The sequence below is a fragment of the Pan paniscus genome, chromosome 6, assembly GCF_029289425.2.
Source record: "Pan paniscus chromosome 6, NHGRI_mPanPan1-v2.0_pri, whole genome shotgun sequence".
NCBI lineage: Eukaryota > Metazoa > Chordata > Mammalia > Primates > Hominidae > Pan > Pan paniscus.
Genome location: NC_073255.2, coordinates 8,734,350 through 8,752,375, shown reverse-complemented (window position 1 = coordinate 8,752,375; position 18,026 = coordinate 8,734,350). Strand labels below are relative to the sequence as shown.

Sequence of the window (18,026 nt, the reverse complement as noted above, 5' to 3'; positions counted from 1 at the left end):
CCTTGCATGTGGGCCGGGCTAAGAGACTTGCTTCTAAGAACAGAATGTGGAAAGGGAACAATACTGGCTGACACCGCCTTAGCCGAGTGACCACCCTGTCGCTGCCAGTGACAAGTCATGTTGATGCCAAGTGCCCTGAGATGATGAGTCAGCTTGATCGTGAGAAAACATCAGACAAGTCCAAATCCAGGGACGTTTTAAAAAGCAATGGGTCAGCACTCATCAAGAGTGTCAAGTTTGGCCGGGTGCAGTGGTTCACACCTGTAATCCCAGCACTTTGGGAGGCCAAGGTGGGCAGATCACAAGGTCAGGAGATCAAGACCATCATGGCTAACACGGTGAAACCCTGTCTCTACTAAAAACACAAAAAATTAGCCGGGCATGGTGGCGGGCGCCTGTAGTCCCAGCTACTCGGGAGGCTGAGGCAGGAAAATGGTGTGAACCCAGGAGGCAGAGCTTGCAGTGAGCCGAGATCACGCCACTGCACTCCAGCCTGGGCAAAAGAGACAGACTCTGTCTCAAAAAAAAAAAAAAAGAAAAAAAGAGCGCCAAGGTCATGGAAGACAAGGTCACAAATTGGAGAAGTCTACAGAGACATGGTGACTAAATGAAACACGGGAGTGCAGAAAGGATCCCAGAACAGGAAAAGATAATTAGGAAAAAAAACTGGAAAAAAGGCTCTAGTAAATGGTACTGCACCAATGCAAATTTCTTAGTTTTGACGAATGGACTAGGGTCATGTAAGATGTTAACATTACAGAAATCTGGGTGAAGGGAATACCAGAACTCTCTTGCAACTCTTTTATAAGTCTCAAGTTATTTCAACATAAAAAAGTGATTTGAATGATCTCAAAAGCAACAACAAAAAGTTGACATCTGTACAGAAAAGTGAGCTGAAAGACCATAGTGGATATAAATCATTAATATATAATAAAGGAAGAGCTAGAAATCAATAGGAGAGAACCAGATAATTCTGAAAACATCAAGGAAACATTCACTAGCCATTAAAAAAATTTAGATCCTTAACTCATGCCATACAGCAAAATAAAATTCCAGGGGGCTGTTCCAAAGGAAAAGAAATTGTGGAAAAACTTCATCAATTATGACATACATAGCATGGGAGATTATACATATTTAAAAGAATAAATTAGATCTATGTAAATGGGGTTCCATGATTTTTTGTAGTATTAAGTATGAAAAGATAGAGTAAAGCATATAAAATATGATCTAATTTTTTAAAATATTGGCAATAAAAACTGTGTGTGTGTGTGTGTGTCTGTGTGTGTGTATACACACCCCTCTTGTACATGTACATGGCTGTATGGGGCTAAATGACTATACAGAAAAATAAGAAAATATACATTAGGTTATTTATATATGTGGAGGGAAAGAGAAAAAAAGAAAAGGTGAAAGAAGCGAAAAGGGAAAACAGGAAAAGATGAACCTTTTTAAAAGGTGTATATGGGACGGGTGTGGCAGCTCACACCTATAATCCCAGCACTTTGGGAGGCCGAGGCAGGAGGAATGCTTGGGGCTAGGGGTTAGAGACCCCATCTCTACGAAAATTTAAAAACTAGCCAGGTACAATGGCACACATCTGTAGTCCCAGGTACTTGGGAGACTGAGGCAGTAGGATCACTTGAGGCCAGGAGGTCAAGGCTGCAGTGAGCTATGACTGCACCACTGCACTCTAGAGCCCGGGAGACAGAGCAAGACCCTGTCTCTAAAGAAAAAAAAAAAAAAAAAAAAAAGAAAGAAAGAAAGAAAAAGAAAAGGAAAAAAAAGAAAATATATGATCACATTTATGTGTATCTAAAATAAAACTTAGTTAAGTATATATCTAATTGCTACATTTGAACTTACTTTCTAAATGTAAAATTTATGTAATATACTTGACTATATAACATTGATAACTTTAGTCTCTTTAAAAAACAAGAAAACTGAAAGGCCAATGGGCAAAAATGTGTACAGCAAACAACACATTCATTTAAAATTAAAAATGAATAATACATATTTGAAAAATACTCAGCCTTAATAATCAAAAGAAACAAATCAAAAACAATGAAAGCCATTTTTGTTATCAAACCTGGGGGCAGCCAAAGGAACCCAGTGCCCGGAGATGTTGGCTTGAACCAAGGTGGTCATGAGGGAGATGGTAAGAAGTGGTTGTGCCTGGCTATGTATTGAAAGTGGAGCCGGCAGGTGGGGTCCTGGAATGGGTTGTAGGCTGGGGGAGAGAGGGGCGTTACTGATGAATGGGACCAGCACTACTCTGGGCAGGGAATGTGCAGGGGCCGCCCTGCCCTTGAGGAGCTCTGCTTCCAGCAAAGGGAAGCAACAGCGAAACAGCTTCAGAGTATCATTCTGAGATCCACTGCTATGCCCTTTACCTTCCTGATTAAGAAATTCTTTCTCACAGCCAAAGAAACCTCTCCATTTCTATTTAAGCCCCTTCCATTTCCTCTGACCATCCGTGGACACGGAGGATAAATGCTTTAGCATAGCTTTCACTTATACTTAAAGACCGCATTACATTAGTCTTGCCTTTATTAACCTACACAAACTCAATTCTCCCTTTCATTTTGCAGAACTGTTTTCTATCACTTTAATCATTATTTCTTCCTCTTCAACACATCACAAGAGGCTGAACTTATGCCTGTAAGCAAATCAAGACAGCCAAAGAAAGAGAAAGACTACACAGAATTGTCGAACTCCAGAGCAGGCTGGTTGAGCTCAAAAAACAGTCTACGATTTTTAAAGCCAAAGATTATGAATGTATTTCTTAGCACTCTCATGATGTCTGTGTGTGCATCTGATCATGAATCATTACCTTCCCAGAAACACATTTTATGAGAGCCAAAGTTTAGATTTATTGCCCTCACTGATATTATTCTGAGCATAATCAGTCAATTTCACAGATTTTTACTACTTGACTCGAAGTAGAATACAAATGGGTATAAACCCATTCTTGTGACTTTATTGTATAACTGTATAATATGGGAAGAACACCAAATACTTTCACAGTTGATGCTTCAGAAAGGGCACATTTTAAGTCAGGTATCTGTCCTCAATCTAACGTGCTGGGTTCTAATACATCAGTGTCACTTTTCAATTTAACATAATCTAACTCTTCACGATAAATAAGAAAGAGAATGCCAGCTGGAAGACAGGCATTTAACAGCCAGATACAGTGAGGGGTAAAAGGAAAATTTCCATGAGCGCAGCCAATCCTCCTAGCTTTGCTCTTTAAAGTCACCAAGATTCCTTTCAGAGCCCATTTCTGAAGGAGTTCAGTGCACTTTATATTTGCTTCCAGACTCTCAAATGCCTTTCTCTGTAATATAAATGATCTACAAGGCCTGAATCAGACTCCTTCCAGCAATACTGCAGGAGGTGCCAGGGTGTACTGAAAGCCAAGTCTCGTGGGGCCTGCCATGCCAAGTGGCATTAATTTACAAGACACCCTATCCAACATGTCTCCAAGGGGGAAAAAAAATCACAGCCACAGCACATGGTCCCATCTAAGTATCATGTAAAACAGACATGTCTGAGTCCTAACACATGTCGTCTAGTGTGCTAGGGCAACTTGACGTGGTTAAAAGATTTTAGAGTCAGTTGTGCCACTAACCATGGACAAGCTATTTGCCCTCACTGAGGCTCTGTCACCCTGTCTGAGAACAGGAAGAACGATGCCTTGCAGGAGTGCTGCAAGAAAGAAAGGGAGCGACATCTGCAAAGTTTCTAGCAGAGTGCCTGGCACAGAGTTCGTCCTTAATACTGTAACAGTAACAACAATATGAATAGGGATCTTTTTTTAAAAAATAAAAAGCTCATTAATATTTTCTTAAAGGCCAAGTTTAGTGTCCAAAAATTCACGAAGGGCAAGAGACAGAGGATCTAGAACAGATGTCTTCAGGGCCAATGAAATGGAGGAAAGAGGATGATGTCCACGTAGAGCATGGATGCATCCTGTGTTGATCCATTTTCTGTTTCTGAAATTGGGTGATCTATACAGAAAATGAATGTATATCTTACAGTTATGGGGTCTGAGAAGTCCAAGGTCGAGGGACTATATCTGGGGAGGGCCTTCTTGCTGTGAGGACTCTGCAGAATCCAGGCAGTAGAGGGCCTGACATGGCAAGGGGGTTGAGGGTGCGAACTCAGGTCCCTCTTCCTCTTCTTACAAAGCCATTGGTCTCACTCCCATGATAACCATTAATCCATGAACCCATTATTCCATTAATCCATGAGCCTTCATGACCCAGTCACTTCTTAAGAGCCCCACATATCAATACTGCCACATTGGGGATTAGGTTTCCATATCAGATTCAGAGGGAATAAACATTCAAACCACAGCATGTCCCAAAGCTATGCCCTTGCCATATATGCCTTTTTTTCTTCCTATTTTTAAAATCATTATAAAAATTTAAAAAGAAGCTAAAAGGGGAATGTTAAATAGCAAGTTCAGGTCAGTGTCTGTGTCTTGAGGGACAGGAGATGTGGGAAGAGACATTCAGCCATGCTGCTGATCTTTTACACCTTCAAGGGGTCAGCTGGGTATGTCCATATTCACGCCATTCTCCTTTATACTTGCTTTGCATATCTGAAATACTTCATGATACTTTTTTTAAAAAAGGTAAAATCATAAAATATAAAACAGATTCAAAGAGTGTATTCAATTGTATAAAGATAGCATGCTTCTTAAAGATGAAACATACTTGGCATGTGGTAAGTCTGAGGGCAGCCGACTACTAGGATGTGGGGGTTGGAGGTGCCCTTAGAACAAAAGGCCTTCAGTAGCAGAGGATTTTCACATTCCCCAGAACAGGGCAGGGAGCACCCTGCTCCCAGACACCAATGAGGTCCTCATCAGGCTTAGGTAGATCCACCTACATCTTCCAAGGTAACTGCCATTGTGCAGAAATATGGCTCTCCACCCCCACCCCTGCGTAAGTCCACTCCCTTTCTGTGATGCCAGAATAACCACACTCACTGCCATTAAAAAATCCAGTACTGCGAATGTGGACACTCCATTTACACTTTAAACCTTGCTTCCAACAGCTCAGTAAGTGGCAGAGGAGTGGAAGGTTTAGAAAGATACAGTTTGTAGCTTCCCAAATCTAAAGAAAAAACAAGATTGCTTAGTTGCTGACAACAGCTATAGAATCGACACAAGAAGGATACAAAAGCTGTAAAGGGCAGAGGATCACGGGTCCACTTAAAAGTTTGCACTAAGAAAGAAACCTGAAGACTATCTAAGGCACGAGGAAGCCTTTCATGAGCTGAAAGCCACCGTCATTGTGCACTGAAATATTCAGCGTTTGTCACGTCAATCGCTGGGCAGGATTTTCTTGTAGAGCATAAAGAACTTCAAATACATAGCTTTTCTATCCATGAAGAATACAACTTAGGCAGAGCTGATTATTAATAATAATCAGGTCTTTGCAAAGAGGAATGGAAGACAAGATTTAAAGCTGAGTAAATGAATCATTGACAGGATCTTTTAATACTGGAAATTTGCCTTCAAATTTAGAAATGTAATGTCTTTTACAGAAACAGACCAAAATATTAAAATTATAACCCTTACATGGAAATATCACTTTTTAAAGGGACATTTGGGTAGATATTTTTCATGACAGCACATCACTCTTCTTAATAGTACTGATTTCTGTCATTGCCCCATTTGTAGGATCTAAAATGCTTTGACCTTTCTTCCATTAGCTCCTACACAATTCTCAGTATCATTGTGAAATGAATCTTTTCCTCCCCCTTATGTGAAAGGCTTGAGTTATTACAAAGTTAACATTTCACTGCTCCAAAGCAGAACTGAATGCACTCATTAAGCTTTCTATGTTAAAACGCCAGTGCTACAGGAAGGTTATGGGGACTGTAGGCAGGAACCATCAATGGTCCTGATGTTAAGTCAACAAGCTCAAGAGTGAGAGGTACAGAGAAGCAAATGGGTTGGATGGATGGGTGGATGGGAGACTGGAGGGGGAGGGGGTAGTAGTTGGGTGGATGTATGGACAGATGGACGGATGGATGGATGGATGGATGGGAGACTGCAGGAGGAGGGGGTAGTAGTTGGATGGATGTATGGACAGACGGATGGATGGATGGATGGATGGATGGGAGACTGCAGGAGGAGGGGGTAGTAGTTGGATGGATGTATGGACAGACGGACGGATGGATGGATGGATGGATGGGAGACTGCAGGAGGAGGGGGTAGTAGTTAGATGGATGGATGGACAGATGGATGGATGGATGGATGGGAGGGAGAAAGGGACAGAAGGCAATATTCAGGCACCTGATGGCAGTGGGTTAGAGAGTGAGAGCATAAAAGCCTGATTTGCATTATTCGCTTATTCATCAACTAACATGAATGACACAGGTTAGTTTTCTGCTGGGTCTGCCTGGGCAGGGGAACAGTGAATATAAAGTTATATAAGTCACGGTGCATGCCCTCAAGAACGTAGAACTTAGGAAAACAACAAAATTAATTATCTAATGTTCACTAGAAATGATGGAAGAAGAAAGAGAAGAGGAAAGCAAAGAGGGAGGAGGAAAGGCACATGCAGTTGAGTCTGTGGTGAAGGGGTGAAGGGGTTCAGGACCCGTGGCCTCAGGCAATTGCAGGTCAGGATCTGGACATTTTAGGGCATGGAAGTCGGGGGCTGGAATGGTCTGGAGCCAGGCAGTTCTGAGAGGCCCAGTTTAAGGTCAATGCAAAGGTTTTTTTTGTTATTTTGTTTTGTTTTTTAGGAAGGGGGTCTCGTCCTGTTGCCCAGGCGGGAGTGCAGTGGTGCACTCATAACTCACTGCAGCCTTGAACTCCCGGGTTCAAGCAATCCTCATGCCACAGCCTCTTGAGTAGCTGGGACTACAGGCATGAACCACTACATCTGCCTAATTTTTTTTGCATTTTTTGGAAAGACAAACTCTCCCTGTGTTGCCCAGGCTGGTTTCAAACTCCTGGGCTCAGGTGACCCTCTCGCTTCACCCTCCCTAAGCGCTGAGATTACATGCATGAGCCACCACGCCTGACTCCATGCAAGTGTCAAAGCAATGCCAGGTACTGAGGAGCTTTGTTCCATATCTGGCCAAAAGACCCAGAAAAGAATGGCATCCACAGAGCACTCTCCGGACAGATCACCCTTGATTAAGGTCAATTTCACCAACTGATTCTCCTTTCAGAGACAGGAAATTGGATCCCGCTGAGTGGGCACCTGTTGTGAGCCCACTCATCCTTCTCCAATCGTCCTCCCCACCCAAGGGAGCAAGTGGTACCATCCCACTCGGTCTCTGCCTGGGTACTGAGGGGGTGAAGGCCAGGCAGCAACCACATCGGCAGCCGCATCCCTCAGGATGGCAGCCTCTGCAGCATCGTGCTATTTTGGGCTCATGACTGATGACCCTGAGGGAACCTTAGAATGACCATCTGCCACGAAGTCAGTCTTTCCTTATGCTCACACCATGATGAGCTGGTCCATATGACATGGCTTCTGCCTCAGCTTCTTGTAAAATATGGAGCCCCGATACCTAAATAATTCAAAACAGTTCCCAAAGATTAAATCTGTTTCCACAACTCCTACTCACTGGCTGTAGTTCCACAAGGCGGATTGATCTAGTCCAGCACAATGTTGCTAGGTTACACTCCTCTTCACCTAAGCTCAGGTTTTGCCTGCCATCTCAGCCCTTAATGGTACAGGTGTTTTTTTTTTTGTTTTTAAACTACCACTTATGTAATATTTACTACATACCAGTCACTGTTCTAAGAGCTTTAAGAGTATTAAATAATTTCTGTAACTCCCCAGGAACTAGGCACTGCTGTTAGACCCAATTTACCGATGAGGACACTGAAGCACAGAGAGGTTAAGTAACTTGCCCAAGGTCACACAGCAAGTGAGTGACGGAGCTGTGATTCAAACCAAGCAGGGTGGCTACCTCTTTGATTACTGTCAAGTTAATTTCTACACACTTTAGCTTCTGCCCCCAAAATGAATATTCCCCTGTCCCAACCTCCCTAGCCCCAAGTTCCACGGCCCAAAAGCAACCACTACCAGACTTGGTTTTGTGTGTGTGTTTTTTGCGACAGGTTCACTCTTGTTTCCCAGGCAATAGCATGATCTCAGCTCACTGTAACCTCTGCCTCCCGGGTTCAAGCAATTCTCCTGCCTCAGTCTCCCGAGCAGCTGGGATCACAGGCATGCGTCACCATGCCCAGATAATTTTGTATTTTTAGTGAGATGGGGTTTCACCATGTTGGTCAGGGTTATCTCGAACTCCCGTCCTCAAGTGATCCACCCACCTCAGCCTCCCAAAGTGCTGGGATTACAGGTGTGACCACCACGCCTGGCCGACTGTTAGACTTTTTAACCATGTGATCTGGTATTTGCCTCTGTGTGGGCCATTCGCTTCTGATTTCTCAGCTCCAAACCCACCTTTCCACACTATTCTCTGCAGACTGGTTTTGCAGGCCCCTTTGCCAGCTGGCTCCTCGTTAGAACCTGCCATTGAGCAGCCACAGGAGACTGGAGGGCGGGAAAAGGGAGAGGGGCTTTACCATGTGTTAAATCCCTCTGTTGAAACACCTAGTATAGTTTCTGTTTTCAGATATAAATATCTGAAAGTCCTCTCTCTGAACCCATTCCATTTCTTCAGAGACAGCCCCCTGGCTTCTAAACTGTGGCATAAACATCAGTTGCTGGTGTCTGAGGAAGGACAGCAGAAAATAGGATAGTGGCCCCACCATTCAGTCTGCAGACTTCTCCTCTCAGGTCCTCACCTCCCACTCTGCTACACCTGGCATTTGGACTACGGGGTCTTTCTCAACTTCTCCGCTGAATAACTATTTGGTCCTGGGGAAGGGGGAGAGGTGGTGGCAGGAAATGGTGCAGAGTTAGCTGGCGACCATGCTGTGTGTAAACTTCCCACCACTCCTGCCACTTGCCCCCAACCCGCCCCCCACCCCCCCACACAGCCTGTCCTCGAGCCTGTCCAGGGTGCGCGGGTAAACTGATCTGCAGGCTCTCTGACTGCAACAGTCCCCGTTCCGCTGGTCAGCTCCTGTGTCTCCAAGTGCTTTCTATCCTGCAAAGGTCTCACAAGCCATCTCATCTACAGCCTCCTGCTGCCTCCTCTCCAATCCCTTTTCCCTCGTACCTCACACTTGATCTTCTTGTCTTTCTATCATCTTCATGGGGTTTCAGGAGGAAGAGATGATATAAGTGTAGAGTTAATGCTCCATGTTTGATCAGAAGTTGGATGATACATTTTTCCAACCTGTCACCACTTTTCTTTTTTAATTCCCAAAGTATATACACGTGACCAATGTTTCTAAAATAACCTAACACGAAAAGTCCCATTAAAATAACTAATTTTAAGAAGGGTTGCTTAGGAACACTTATTTATATCTGTAAAGTAGCAAAAGCAGTTACAGGCTGGGCGGAGTGGCTCACGCCTGTAATCCCAGCACTTTGGGAGACCGAGGCGAGTGGATCACCTGAGGTCGGGGGTTGGAGACCAGCCTGACCAACATGGAGAAGCCCTATCTCTACTAAAAATACAAAAAGTAGCCGGGCATGGTGGCGCATGCCTGTAATCCCAGCTACTTGGGAGGCTGAGGCAGGAGAATCGCTTGAACCTGGGAGGTGGAGGTTGCGGTGAGCTGAGATCGTGCCATTGCACTCCAGCCTGGGTAACCGGAGTGAAACTCCGTCCAAAAAAAAAAGCAGCTACAAGTGGAATTACTTTCCCCAGTTAGTGGCCTTCCCTAGGGTCAATCTATTTCATTCTTTCAGGCTGTATTCTTGAAAAACAGTATTATCATATCTTGTATATGGTCAAGCTCTCCTCCCTCAGAAAGGAGCTTGTCAGCTGTGGCACTTGTGCCAACCAATGACAACCCATGCTCAGGAAACAGAGAGGAGCCCCCGTAAACAGTTCTATTCTACATCTAAATCCCACCCCATGCCCAGGTCTTCTTCTCAGGACTGAGCAGGAGACTCATGCAGCCTACAGGCTCAGCCCTGAATTCTGTCTCCTCTCTCGGAACTGGGAGAGGCAAGGGCGAATAATGCTTTTTGAGGGACCTTTGGGTAGCACTGCTTGACACACCACACAAATGACTTAAAGCAAGCTTGCCCAACCCGCGGACTGCTTTGAACACAGCCCAACACAAATTCATAAACTTAATTAAAACATTATGAGATTTTTTTCCTAGCACATCAGCCATCGGTAGTGTTAGTATATTTTATGTGTGGTCCAAGACAATTCTTTTTCCAACATGGCCCAGGGAAGCCAAAAGATTGGACACCCCTGACCAAAAGGTGTAGGAATCATGGCATCAGAATCACACAGCATGCAGAATTCTAATAGGACATGTGATTTCTTTGCCTTCGGGAGATAATTCCACTTCAAATGCAGACTGGGTGGTAGATATTCACAGACAGACTTGTTCTACCCCACCTTATCCCCTCTGCACAGACTCTCCGGCCTGGCAGAAGCTAGAAAGCACGAGACTGCATTTCTCAGACTCCTTGTGGAGTTTCACACACTGACCGCACACCCTGTTATGGGCGATGGAGGGAGACGCAAGGTGACACCAGGTTTCTGCTGTTCTGACAAGCGCGCGTATGAGGGTGTCTGGTGTCCGGCAGCAGTAGCCACTCATGACTTTTGAGAGGCGGGGACACTGCTGAAGAAGCTGGTGCCCGAGCACTCTCTCCCGGAGCCAGTGGGTGCAGAGTGGCTTCCTGCTTCAATTGAAGCAGAGGGAGTGAGGTCCCGGGCCGGGAGGTGGGGCTGCAGCTTTGAGACTGTCCACTCCCCGGAGCATACGAGCTGTTTGGCACGATTCTCAGAGTCACTTCCAAGAGCCTGCCCTCCGGTCCTCCCACGGGCTCTCTAAGAAACTAACTCTCCTATTCAGTTCCTTTCTCTTCAGACTTCTGAGAGTGGCTTCTGTGCAACCGCATGTGACACTGACAGCCATACAAACTCCAGCGGTCCTGAGGTAGAAGGGCCCCAATGAAACCACGTCTTATGTTGAAATGCTTTCATGCAGGACTTCACAAAGCTACAGAACAGGTGAGGGACAGCAGAGAGAGTTGACTTGCTACACTTCTGCCATGCAGGTCAACTTCAGAGAGTTTTTTACAGAGCATCTCTGAGTTAACTGTTTTCTGATGACCTGGCCAGTATTTTATAAGGAAAGGACAGGTAGGGCTCGGGCCAGCTGAAAAAAACAAAAAGGAATGGTCTTCCAGAGGAATGATACTTCGTATTTATAAAATGGTACTTTAGGAATCACTTAGACACAGAAATTGAGGAGAAGGGATTTTTTTTTTTAACCAATGCCATTAGTTTTTCTAGAATTGCTCTCAGTTCCTGTTGGTATTTACCTCTTTTTACACAGGTTCATCTCTAGGGTAAGCTCAAATGGGAGGAACACAGCGTGTGCACAAGGCTCCAGTGTGATCAGCTGCATCATGTTGCTACGCTCTGTCACCTTTGCTTTTCTGCAAATGAAGTAAGTATTTTCTTTGTGTTTTCCTGAGTTAATCAGAGTTTAGATGCTTATGTATAGAAAAAATAATTTTGTCAATTATAATTATCTTTCAAACAACGTCAGGTAATTAGGTGGGAAAAAGGAGAAAGACTAACGGCAATAGTCCACTGAGAAAAGTTTTCTGTACGGGAGTGTGTGTGTGTGTGTGTGTGTGTGTGTGTGTGTGTGTGTGTGTGTGTGTGTGTGATTTCAATACTAAGTCTTTTCTGGAATAAAGAATTTTAATGACACGAATATATTGTCAAGTCTCATTTCCTATTTCCAACCTGAAAACAAAAACAATGTTTATGTCAACCACCATTAAAGTGTATGGGGAAAGATGTCTATCGATTCTGCTTGTCAGAGTAAGAGAACAATGTTTATACTCTATTTCTTCTATTTGCTTTGATATCTGAAAAAGATGAGGTGGAGCTCCAGTAATATGACTTTTATATGGATTAGTGTGTTGGTGGGGGTGTGGGGGAGCTGGAGGAGCCAAAGGGAGTTGTAGGGTGCCAGCTGTAGAGTAGTACTACCGAGGTGTATTCCCCAAAACTTGTTTTAAAAAGGAAAACTGTAAAGCACAGGCACAGGTAACAGTTAAATCACACCTCTTTTCTCCCTCTAGCCCTAACACAAACATCCATTGCATCAGCGAGAAAAAGACCAGAGAATGTACTCACTGTGTAAAAATTCATCGGTATTAAGCCAAATAGGCTGTGCTGTATTTCAGTCCATTCACTGAGACACAGAAATAATTTGATTAATCAGAAGACATCCAGTGCTGTTCTTTGCATTTTTGTCTGTATCCTTGTACATGGAGAGGCTTATAAGAGTATTAACTATAACCTTCTCTCTCATTATTTGTTTCACAATGTATGACCGTTGCTAGGCTAGGATTTAAGGTCCTGAACACAAAACTATCTGGTATGTTTTTTAGGTGAGAAAGAGGAGAAAAGCTACAAAATGCCCTGTAGGAAGTCTATTTCAATTAATATCACGTATTCCTCTACTCTAGGGTGAGGATTCACTAGAAAGCTGTGTTTAACTCTGCAACAAGTGGAAAACAGAGATTACTGATTATGCAGGAAGATAATAACTACAAAACAGGGCTGCACTTTAAGTCATCCAAGACATGCTTCTGTCCAGTATATAAATGCTTTTGACAAGGATGGAAGAAAGAAGGGAAAGAGTAAAAGAGAGAAATTAACAGACAGAACCCAAAAGAAAGAGAACAAACAAGGAGGACTTAAGGAGAGCACTTTCGCTCTCTCTACTTCACTGCAATCCCAGCTTCTATGTTCAAAGAGACCACATTTGTGTTACCTACATGACCACAACTGCATTATATGACAAATCCAGAAAACAAGATGCATGACCTAATAAAAGCAAGCAATCGCTAAAACTGTTAATTTGAAATAAAGACCACATTTGCTTAAGGAATATTTCTCTCACTATTTTGCACGGGGGAAAAAAGATAAATTCACATTTAACAGGATGGTGATGTGACTGACAGCAGAAGCAACAACTCTCAACCAAGATCTGCATTTGTCATACTTGGGACCTTTTTAAGAGGCTGTCTCCTCTTTCCTCACACTCACACTCTGAGCTTAGAAGTCTTATAATCATGAGCAAGTGTATTTTTTTAAATTAAATGCCTAAATTTACTAAGTAATTTCCCAGATATGTTCAAATTTCTTCCCCCTTTCCATCCAGTAGACAGTTACTTATAAAGCATTTACACCAATAGTCTGTTAAGAAAATAATTATTTAATTTGTAATGTTTTCTTATATTTTGTCTTCTGTTTTCACATGTCCTAAGCAGTCCAGCCTCCACTTTTTAAAATCTTTGAAAATACTTCTTAATTGTAAATTGACAATTCACAATTGCATAAATGTATGGGGTACAAAGTAATGTTATGATTGATTAATAAAATGTGGAATAATTAAATCAATCTCGTTAACATATCCATCAGCTCACATATTTAATGATTCTTATGGTGAGAACTTTTAAAATTTACTCTCAGACATTTTGAAGTGTACAATTCTCTATTATTAACTATATTCACCATGCTCAGCAACAAAACTAAAAAAAAATTCCTCTTGCCTGAGATTTTTTAACTCTTGGACCATCACCTCCCTATTCCCCCCACCCTCCAGCCTTGATAACCATTATTTTACTCTCTGCTGCTATGAGTTATTGTTTTAGATTCACAGATGAGTGAGATTGTGTGATATTTGTCTTTCTGTGCCTGGCTTCTCCCACTGAGGATAACGTTCTCTGATTCCATCCATGCTGCTGCAAATGAAAGCATTTCCTTCATTTTTAAGGATGAATAGTATTCCATTACGTGTAAGTACCACGTTTTCTTTACCCAGTTATCTGCTGATGGACTCTTAGGTTGATTCCACAGCTCAGCTACTGTGAATAATGCTGCAGTGAACATTGGTGTGCACACATGTCTTCAACACACTGATTTCAAATCTTTTCGGTAAATGCCCAGAGGTGGGATTGCCAGATCATATGGCAGTTCTATTTTTCATTTTTTTGGAGGAATCTCCACACAGTTTTCCACAATGGCTGCACTAATTTACATTTCCACCAACAGGGTTCCCTTTCCTTCACATCCTGGCCAACACATGTTATACCGTCTTTCTGAAAACAGCTATTCTGACAGGTGTGAGATGTAGTTTCTCATTGTGATTCCAATTTGCATTTCCTTAGTGATTTCTGATGTGACCATTTCTTCATGTATCTGTCAGCCATTTGTATGTCTTCTTTTGAGAAATGTCTATTCCAGTCCCTTGTCCATTTTTTTAATTAGAATTTTTTGTATTCTTTCTATTGAGTTGTTTGAGCTTCTTATATATTTTGGATATTAACCCCTTATCCAAAGTATGGTTTCTAAATATTTTTTCTTACTCTGTAGATTAGTTTTATAGTTTCTCATCTTATATTTAAGACTTTAATCCATTTTGAGTTGATTTTTATATTAATATATGGTGTAAAGTAAGAATCTAACTTCATTCTTTTGTGTATGGATATCTACTTTTCCCAAAGTCATTTGTTGAAGAGGATATCCTTTTCTTATTGCATATTCTTGGCATAATATCTTTGTTGAAAATCAGTTGAATAGGCCAGGCATGGGGGTCATGCCTGTAATACCAACACTTTGACAGGCTCAGGGATGAGTCCTTTCAGGCCAGGAGTTTGAGACTAGCCTGGGCAACATAGGGAGACCCTTTCTCTAACCAAAAAAAAAAGAAAAAAGAAAAAGAAAATAAATTTAAATCATATGCATGGGTTCATTTCTGGGATCTCTAGTCTGTTTCATCTGTTGATGTTTCTTTCAGCCAGTCCCATGCTGTTTTAATTACTATAGCTCTGTAGTATAGTTTGAAACCAGGTAGTGTGATGCCTTCAGCTTTATTCTTTTGCTCATGATTGCCTTGGCTATTTGGGGGTATTTTTGTTTCTACATAAATTTTAGAATTGTTTCTTCTATTCCTATGAAAAACGATGTAGTTTTGATAAGAACTGCACTGAATTGGTAGGGTTGGTTTTGGTAGTATGGCCATTTAACAATATTAATTCTTCCAATCCATCAACATAAAATATTTTTCCATTTATTTGTATCTTCAACTTTTTTATCAACATTTTCTAGTTTTCAGTGTAAAGGTCTTCACTCCTTTGTTTGAATTTATTCCTAAGTAATTTTCGTAGCTGTTGTAAATGAAATTGTTCTCTTGATAACCTTTTAGATAGTTCATTGTTTGCATATAGAAATGCCACTGATTTTTGTGTGTTGATTTTGTATCCTGCAACTGTAATATATTCGTTTATTAGTTCCAACAGGGTTTTTTTTTTGGTGGGGTCTGTAGCATTTTCTATATATATAAGATCATGTTATCAGCAAACAGTGACAACTTCAGCTCTTCCTTTCCTATTATGATGCTTTGTATTTATTTTTCTTGCCTAACTACTCTGGTGAGGACTTCCAATGCTATGTTAAATGTAAGTGGCAAGAATAGGCATGTTTGTCTATGTCAGAGGAAAGGCTTTCAATTTTTCACCATTGAGTATAATTTTAATTGTGGGATTCTCTCACACGGGCTTTATTGTGTTGAAGTCCACTCCTTCTACAACTAATTTGCTGAGAATTTTTATAAAAAGATGAATTTTTGTCAAATGCTTTTTCGGCATCTAACAAAATGAGCACATGGCTTTTGTCCTTCATTCCGTTAATGTGATATATCACATTTATTGATTTGTGTATGGTGAACCATCCTTGTATCGAAGAATAAATCCCACTTGATCATGATGAATGATCCCTTTAATGTGTTGTTGAATTCAGTTTGTTAGTATTTTGTTGAGAAATGTGCATCTATATTCATCAAGAACACTGACCTTTAACTCTCTTTCTTATAATGTTCTTGTTTGGCTTTGGTACCAAGGTAATGTTGGCTTTGTAAAAAGATTTTTGGAAGTACAGACAATTCCTGACTTATAAAAGTTCAACTTAGAATTTTTCAACTTTACAATAATGCAAAAGCAGTACATATTAAATTCAAATTTTGAATTTTAATATTTTTCTCAACTACTAATATGCAGTATGATACCCTTGCGTGAGATATTCAACACTTTATTGTAAAATATAAATATAAATTCAGCACTTTGAATATACCATCTTGTTCTTTCCGTGTCTGCATGGCTTCTGCTGAGAAATCCACTGATGGTAGTATTGGTACTCCTTTGTATATGAAGTGTTTCTTATCTCTTGCTGCTCTCGGAATTTTTGTCTTTGATTTTTGATAATTGTATTACTATGTGCCTTGGTAAACTCTTCTATGGGTTGAATTTGATTGGAGAACTCTGCTTCCTGTACTTGGGTTGATATGATTTGACATTTATCCTCTAAATCTCACGGTAAACTGTGATCCACGTTCTTGGAGGTGAGGCCTGATGGGAGGTGTGTGGGTCATGGGGACAGATCCCTCATGAGTGGCTTGCTGCCCTACCCATGGTAATGAGTTCACACAAGATCTGGTTGTTAGAAGGAGTTGGAGACCTTTTCCCATCACCTCTTGTTCCTGCTCTAGCGATGTGAGACAAGTGCTTCCCCTTTGCCTTCTGCCAGGATTGTAAGCTTCCTGAGGCCCTCACCAGAAGCACATGCTGGCACCATGCTTCCTGTACTGTCTGCAGAACCATGAGCCCATGAAACATCTTTTCTTCATAAATTACCCAGTCTTGGGTATTCCTTTACAGCAATGCAAGAACAGCCTAAAACATGGGTATTGGCATCTGTTCCTATATTAGAAAAGTTTTCAGCTATTATTTCTTTAAATATAGTTTCTGGTGCTTTTTTCTCTCTGCTGTCCTTAATTCACATTATACAAAGGTGTCATCTCTTGACAGTGTTCATAACTCTCATAGGCTTTCTTCATTCTTTATCATTCTTTTATCTTTCTGCTCTTCTGGATTATTTCAAATGTTCTGTCTTCCAGATCACTAATTCTTTCTTCTGCTTGACAGTGTCTTCTGCTGAAGCTTTCTACTGAATTTTTCAATTCAGCCACTGTATTTTTCATCTCTAAGATTTCTGTTTTTTTAATTGTTTCTATTTTTGGTCAAATTTCTTGCTTTCTTTGTGTACTGTTTTCCAAATTTTATTCAATTTTCTATCCATAGACTCTTGTAGTTCACTGAACTTCTTTATGAGTACTATTCTGAATTCTTTGTCAACCATTTTATAGATCTCCATTTCTTTGGGGTCTACTATTGAAGCTTTATTAGTTTTCTTTGCAGGTGTCATGATTCCCTTCAGTCATTGTAATCCTTGTGTTATCTGCACATTTGAGAACACAGTCCCCTTTTCTGGCCTTTATAGGTATTCTTTGACAGGAATAGATTTCCACTATCTAATCTAGACTGTGATTCTGGAAGGGCCATCTGGTGATAATCCTGGGCAGGCAGAGCTTCATGAGAGTTCACAACTTAGTTGGGCTGCTGCTTTTGCTCTGATGTCAGGTGGGGCTGTGGGCTTGGCTTCCCTGTTTGATGAGATTGCTGGCTAAGTACTGCAATGACTTCTGGTCAGGCCAGTTACAGGATGTATTCCTTGGCCACTACTGAGATCTACAGTCGGGCAGGGCTATAGGCTGTTCTCTGAGGTTAGTGAAGTCATTGCTTGGGACAAGCAGACCAGAGGCTATGTTCCTTAGGAAATTCATGATTCAGGATTTCCTCCCTGTCACGGTGGAGCTATGAGGTGGGCTTTTGACTGAGTTGAGTGACTGTTTGACCTCCTGGTCAGGCAGGTCTAGCCTCTATGCTTTTCTGAAATCCATGAAGGTGGGAGTCTCCCTGCTTACGTCGGGTCATTGGGTGGGCTTTTGGGCTGAGTGGAACTACTGCTTGGCTTCCTAGGTAAAGCTGATCTAACCCCTTCATTTCTCTGAAATCTGTGGAGCTGGG

At 41.8% G+C, this 18,026-nt stretch overlaps 1 protein-coding gene and 1 long non-coding RNA gene across 5 annotated transcripts in view; one reads left to right on the top strand and one right to left on the bottom strand.

Annotated features, from left to right (window-relative positions):
* SDK1 (sidekick cell adhesion molecule 1) overlaps positions 1-18,026 on the bottom strand; it is a 963,741-nt gene that overhangs the window by 465,950 nt on the left and 479,765 nt on the right. The gene's annotated exons all lie outside the window — the stretch shown is intronic.
* Positions 10,661-13,287, top strand: LOC134730659 (uncharacterized). The gene is made up of 3 exons (XR_010112564.1): positions 10,661-11,088; positions 11,417-11,530; positions 12,567-13,287. It is a non-coding gene; the product is annotated as an uncharacterized LOC134730659 (long non-coding RNA).